Source organism: Mus caroli, chromosome 17 (assembly GCF_900094665.2).
Source record: "Mus caroli chromosome 17, CAROLI_EIJ_v1.1, whole genome shotgun sequence".
Lineage (NCBI taxonomy): Eukaryota > Metazoa > Chordata > Mammalia > Rodentia > Muridae > Mus > Mus caroli.
The window spans coordinates 80,835,603-80,842,537 of record NC_034586.1 but is presented as its reverse complement, the minus strand read 5'-3'; the positions used below and the strand labels follow the sequence as shown (position 1 = coordinate 80,842,537).

The following is a 6,935-nucleotide window of genomic DNA, read 5'->3' as shown; positions in this document are numbered from 1 at the left end:
GCCTGCTCTCTTATAGAACCAAGACTACCAGCCCAGAGATAGTCCCACCCACAAGGGGCCTTTCCCCCTTTATCACTAGTTGAGAAAATGCCTTACAGTTGGATCTCATGGAGGTATTTCCTCAACTGAAGCTCCTTTCTCTGTGATAACTCCAGCTGTGTCAAGTTGACACAAAACTAGCCAGTACAACATTAAATAAATAAATAAATCTCAAAAAAATTAACTGACTTCATTTTAAATTATTTATTATTTATTTTTTATTTTATTTTATTTTATTTTATTTATTATACTGCCAAGAATGAAGCAAAGAGACTCACGCAAGGTAGGCAAGCCCTGTGGGTCTTGTATACTTCATAAAATTAGGAAGCTTTGGTTGGTTAGTTACTTAGTTTAGAATTTCACTTGTTTGTTCATTTATATTAAATTAATAACTCAGTCTCCCCCCCTTCATTTTCATTTTTCTTTAGTTTAGTCAGAAGCTAAATCGTCTTTCCAAATTGTTTCTGCTGACTCTTAAAAATATATATTATTCCTCTTTTAAGCAAGCTATATTTTTCTAAGACCAAGTTTACTCAGAGTTCATGTTGTGGAGTGGCAGAGCACAATTCAATTATTAGAATTTCTAGTAGAAAATAAAATTGAATATGTCTTCTGAGCCTTCCCTTCTCCGAGCCAAGGGAACTTTGCACTGTCGGGCTGCTCTTGACCCAGTCTGCCCTGACTACAGCTTCCTGAAAGTCAGCTTACTACAGCTCGGTACAGCAGAATCTTCAGACTTGATAAGGGCAAGAATTATAATCTCTTCGATGCTTGTACATTTTAACTTTGATCAATAAACTTCTTTTTAGTTTTCTCTTTATATTAAAAATATTTCATGTTTATTTATGTGCACATGCCTGCTTGTCTATATGTGCATCATGTATGAGCACACTCCTATAGCAAGATCAGAAGAATGTTGGATCTCCTGGAACTACAGTTGTGAGCCATTTGATATGTGGTCAGATCTAAATATCCAGATCCTCTATCGGAGCAGCAAATACCCTTCATGGCTGCACCATTTCACCATATTCAAATCAACATTTTTATTAAGTATACAAAATAGTGGTCTTCATGACACTTTCATACCTGAACATTATTATATTTTGTTCTTCTATCACCTACCCTGTCCTGCTTCCTCAACAGTTACCCTTATGACTTCATAAGGAGTCTCTCTCTCTCTCTCTCTCTCTAATGCATGCACATGTGTGCGTGCACACACACATGCACACACACATGCACACACACGTAGGGCCCTATTTGGCCTTGGTTTGAGCTTTGAGGACAAACCCGAGCCTGGCTCGATTTTCCAGACCTGTCCTTTGCTTGCGAATGACTCAGCACGCCTACTGACCTGAATGAGACTGCCTCTGCCTACCTAACGCTGATGTATCAATTTCTTATAGGCCCCGTGAGATCACCCCATACCCCTCGTCATCTCACCCCACCCCATACATCATCTCACCCCATACCCTTATCCCCACCTCCTTGCCTTCTCTCTATAAGCAAGTGCCGAGTTTAATAAAGTGACTTTCTGCTTTGACAAGACTCCTGGCCCGGTGTATTTCTTTTGGGCCGGCAACATCCCACTCAGCCTGGACAGACCCGGCTAGACCAGGTTCTGTCCTCTCACCTGGACTTGGCGGCAAAGAGCCAACACACATGCACACACCTCTTTCACTCCCCACTCCTTCCTTTAGATCTTTGTTTCCACTCACATTGTCCTAGTCCTGCTTTTATATCATATACATGTTTACAAATATTTTAAATCTATGCTGATTTCACATATGCTGAGAAAGTGTGATATTTATCATTCTAAGTCTGGTTTCTTTCTCTTAACCTGATAATCTTTGCTTCTATCCATTTTCCTCCGAATGACGTGACTCCACTGTGTAGATACACCAGGTTTTCTTTATCCATTCATCTGTTGATGAGCACCTAAGCAGCCCCGTACTCTGCCTCCTGTGAACAGCACTGCAGTAAGCTTAGACGCTCAAACTTTTCTGTAGTATCTGATGCCGATCCTTCGGGCATCTACTTAGATTCTATTTAGTTCTATTGTCACTAGAGACTGCACAAGTTTACAATCCTATCTGCATTGGAAATGCAGACATCTTTGCCAGCATTTCATCAAAACCTCTTATTATTCCAGAATGTTGACACTTAAAAGTCAAATAGTCCCCCATAAACAACCACCAAACCCAGACACTATGGCAGATGCCAACAAGAGCTTGCTGACAGGAGCCTGATATAGCTGTCTCCTGAGGGGCTCTGCCAGTGCCTGGCAAATACAGAAGTGGATGCTCACAGTCATCCATTGGACAGAGCACAGGGTTCCCCAATGAAGGAGCTAGAGAAAGTACCCAAGGAGCTGAAGGGGTTTACAGCCCCATAGGAGGAACATCAATACGAACTAACCAGTAAACCCCCACCCCGCCCTCCAAGAGCTCCTTGGGACTAAACCACCAATCAAAGAAAACACACGGTAGGACTTGTGGCTCTAGCTGCATATGTAGCAGAGGTCATCAATGGTCATCAATGGGAGGAGAGGCCCTAGGTCCTGTGAGGGTTCTATGCCCCAGTATAGGGGAATGCCAGGGCCAGGAATGGGAGTGGGTGGGTTGGGGAGTAGGGGGAAGGGGGAGGGGATAGGAGATTTTTGGAGGCGAAACTAGGAAAGGGGATAACATTTAAAATGTAAATAAAGAAAATATCTAATAAAAAACAGTCAAATAGTCTGTGTCCACACTACAAAGTAGTATTTCGAAATGACTAATTAATCAAGGTGTTGTTAAAATGATATTACATCAGCAGAGAGTTGTAATCAGAAGATGTATGTACACACACACTGTCCACAGGACTGTAGGACACCTGTAGAAGGAACAGCAATATTTTCTGATCTCCACACAGGACATTTAAGTTGGTTAGATATAACCTGAAAATGTCTTTTCCTCTTGTCTTGGTTTACTTTCCAGTTGCCATGGCAAAAATCCCCTGATGAAAGCAACCGAGGGGAGAGAGGGTTTGCTTGGCTCACTGTTCCAGGTCACAGTCCATCATGGCGGGGGAGGGAGGGTCACAGCTGGTGGCATCACAGGCACAGTCAGAGCACTGAGCACAGAGTGTAGCCAACATTAGCCAGGGCTGAGTCCGTGAGATGGTGCCACCCGTATTGAGACTGGGTCTTCCCACCTTACAAGCAGCCTCTAGCCAACATGATCTAGCCACTTCCTCACTGAGACCCTTCCCAGACCATTCTGCACTGTGTCGGATTATTTCTAATGTTTAAATTCCTCTAGCCCAGTGGCTCTCAGTCTTCCTAATGCTGCGGCCCTTTAATACAGTTCCTCATGTGTGGTGACTCCCAGCCATAAAGTTATTTCTTTTCTATTTCATAACTGTAATTTCGTTACTGTTATGCATCCTAAGGTAAATATCTGATATATAGGATATCTGATGTGCAACCCAGTGAAAAGGTTGTTTGAGCCCTGCAAGGGGTCAGAGCCCACAGGCTGAGAACCACTTTTCAACCATCAGTGCAGGCATTATGTTGTTTTGTTGTTGTTGTTGTTGTTGTTTGTTTTGGGGTTTTTAATTGCATTTCATTAAAAGAACCTACAATGATAGAGGAAATATAAGGACAGATGGCCTCATAAAATTCAATGGTTCTCAAAACTGCTATGACATAGGATATCTGGAATAAGAGCTTCAGAGTTTTGCTAAAGGGTCCCGCCATGTTACTGTTTTATTTTACATCAATCAATCTACTCACAACGAGGGGAAAGTCCTGTAGAAAGAGAGACAGGGCACTGGAACCAAAATAATGGCTCATGTGGACGATAACAGCACAGCCTCTGGAAAAACTCCAAATACAAAGTCAGCTGTCTTTCTCACCCCCATGACACTTCCCAAACCCATACCAGCATAGCTGTGGTAGCAGTCAGCTGCCGGTCAGGACATTTAAAGATCCTGAGAGCAGCTCGATTTTACAAAGAAATTCTTTATGGCTGAGTGTGCAGTCTCAGATTATTCCATGGTACCTAAGCAAGGCAACTTCAAGAAGGAGAGGCACATACGACATTCATTATAAGTGCAGACGTCAATTCCTATGTCTACAGTATATTTCTGTCCTGAACTCCATACAACCATGTTGCACTAGTGTCAAACATTTAAAGGAGATGTCAAGAATTGGAACTTAATTCTTAACTGTATAGACAGGGTAGGACAAAAATTATTAAATTTTCTTGAAATAATTTTCAGAACAGTTATGTCCTAATGGTACCCTCCAGAGAGGAAAGAATTCTCCTCAAATTTTCTTGAGATGAGAAAATGAGATTTTCATGAGACGCAGTACACTCTCTTCTTCATAGTAATATGGAAAGATATACTTAGTTCCCAGCAAGTTCATATACACAGTAAAAGGAGAGCCTTCTCATAGCTCCTGCTCAAATGCTGGCACACTAATGCCATCCATAATAATTCTTTTAAAAATTAATTCATACTTTATTTTGTGTGTGTGTGTGTGGCCATGGCACGCTGTGGAGGACAGAGCACAGCTACCGAGAGGGGATCAGTTCTTTGCTTCTACCAAACGAGTGCTAGGCACATAACTCCAGGTCTCAGCCTCACCGGCAAGTGCCTACCTAATAAAGCCTCCTTGCCAACCCAATGATAATTATTAAAAAGAACCTCGAAGAAGTGGAAGATGTGTTATAGGTTAATAAGTGGACACATTTAATACTTTTCACTCACTAAAAGTTAAGAATATTTTAAAAACCAGAATTTAAATAATTTCTCAGAATGTACCAGCTGATTTCTTTCTTCCCTTTGTCCCAATATCTAAGACAGGAGCCTGGAAAAGTCAGATTCATCACAAAATATTAACTCATCTGCCGAGCGTTCTGCTTTAGCAAATGGTTGTCCTCTGAGACCTTAGAGCCCACACCCAGTCGAGGAACCCACGTGGCCTGAATGTGGACCAGGCAGTGTGCTGTTAGAATCACTCACATCAACACATCAGCTGCGGGTTTTTTTTTTTTTTTCAGATAAGATGCCAACAACGAAGCTAATCTTTTCGGTTAAACAATGCTTTTAGATGTGCTTTAAGAGCTAAAAGGAGTATCTAAAAATTATTTCAAATGCTGAAGCCATTAGTAGACTAACACATTTGTCAACAATATAATTAAATATTTCTAAGTCATCTCAAAGTCACATAGTGGTAGATTTTTTGTTTTGTTGTGTTTTCAAAGCATCATGCTTGTTATTGATATGCTATCTAACAGATAATACATTCTGGATTTTTCTTTGTTTATTAACAAGCCCTTGTAATTAACTTGCTTTTAAATCATAAGTATGATACTATTTTAATTTCCCCACACTCCCTACCCTATCATTTGAAATCACATTAAGCTGACGCGTAGAGGGCCACCTGGTGTAATACTATGACATTGAAGTGAGCTGCTCTGGAATGCAGGAAATACTGACAGTCTTCCAGGCTAAAATCCATTTCTCCAACTCATGACAGAGCTAGGGGAAATTAATTTTTGTTATTCATAAATAGCTGACAGGTTTAATGTAAATGTTTTGAAAAAGGCCTCAGCCTATACCGCACATACATTACACATGCCGCACTGCACTGGAATGGCGCGCGTGAAGCCCATTCAATTTCTAGATCACTGTGACTCCAACTGTTGAAATTCCGCAAATTACTCTCAGATTGCAATTTTCACCATATACATGTAAATAACAACAGAAGTCCCCATGAAACCTTTCAGTCAATGGAAAAAAATCAGCAATTTGACACTTAGGGAAATTTTCCTTGATAAGAATACTATGAAAATGCTGGTAGCCTTGACAAACCACTGTGTGCCAGCCAGCTGCCTCCTATGGTCAGAGCTGAAGAGTTTATCCCAAGGAGGCTGTGCTGGTTGCAATGCCCAGGAAGCTGACACGGAATGGCTGCCACCTCAGCCCACCGCAAATGACTGAGCTCTTTTCAAAGGTGAGCATGGACTCACCCTTACAGCGGCATCTGCTCCCTCGGAAGTGCATGGGAACAGAGTCAGGCAAGGGAATGCGAGTAAGCAGAGCTCCTACCCAGACTCAATCTGCTTGATGCAGGACGTGCACGTAAACACGGGGACACTTCCGTTTGAATCCATTCCGTAAGGGAGCCATTTGTAACAGAGCCACTAGGAACTGATTCAACTTTTACATTTTTATTCATTTTTCAAGTATAAGTATTAATAAGTTAATTAGTATAATGAATTGAAACAGACCATAGATTGGCAACTCTTTGGGTTGATAATGACACTAAAATACACAAACCAAACAAAACCTACGTCATCTCCCATGAAGATGCCAGGAGCCAACTCATTATTCTAAAGCTTGGTAGACAAAGGGAAGAAGTCGAGCTTTTAGTCAAATGGTTCCTCAATTATCCTTCTTATAGAAATCTCTGAGCTAATAAAAGACGGGAAATGCATCAGGGCATCAGTACTTTGCAAACCCTCACCAACAGGCACTCAGATATTTGACTGAATATCTAGAGTACCACCAATGGAAACAGCAGGAACCAAAGTGAGCTGTTTGTTTCACTTGGGGGGGGGCGGTGGAGGGAGGGAAGGGGACTCCGGCAGGAACTGCAAGGACAACACTGGGACAGCAATAAGTAAATTCTGAGTGTAAAAAGCTACAAGATGAAGAGCAAAGTCTCTTCCAATCATAAGCAGAGGCGAGCCTGAGAGACAGCTCAGGAGGTGAGGTGCTTGCTATGCAAGACTTAGGACCAGAGCTCGATTCCCACCACCCACATAAAAGCCAGAAGTGGTAGCTGCCACTTGAAATTCCAGCTCCAGGGAGGCAGAGACAGGTACACGCCTGGGCTCTCTGGTCAGCCA

The 6,935-nt window shown here is 41.9% G+C and overlaps 1 protein-coding gene across 2 annotated transcripts in view; it reads right to left on the bottom strand.

Moving 5' to 3' along the window:
• Camkmt (calmodulin-lysine N-methyltransferase) overlaps window positions 1–6,935 on the bottom strand; it is a 365,021-nt gene that overhangs the window by 210,173 nt on the left and 147,913 nt on the right. The window lies entirely within an intron of this gene.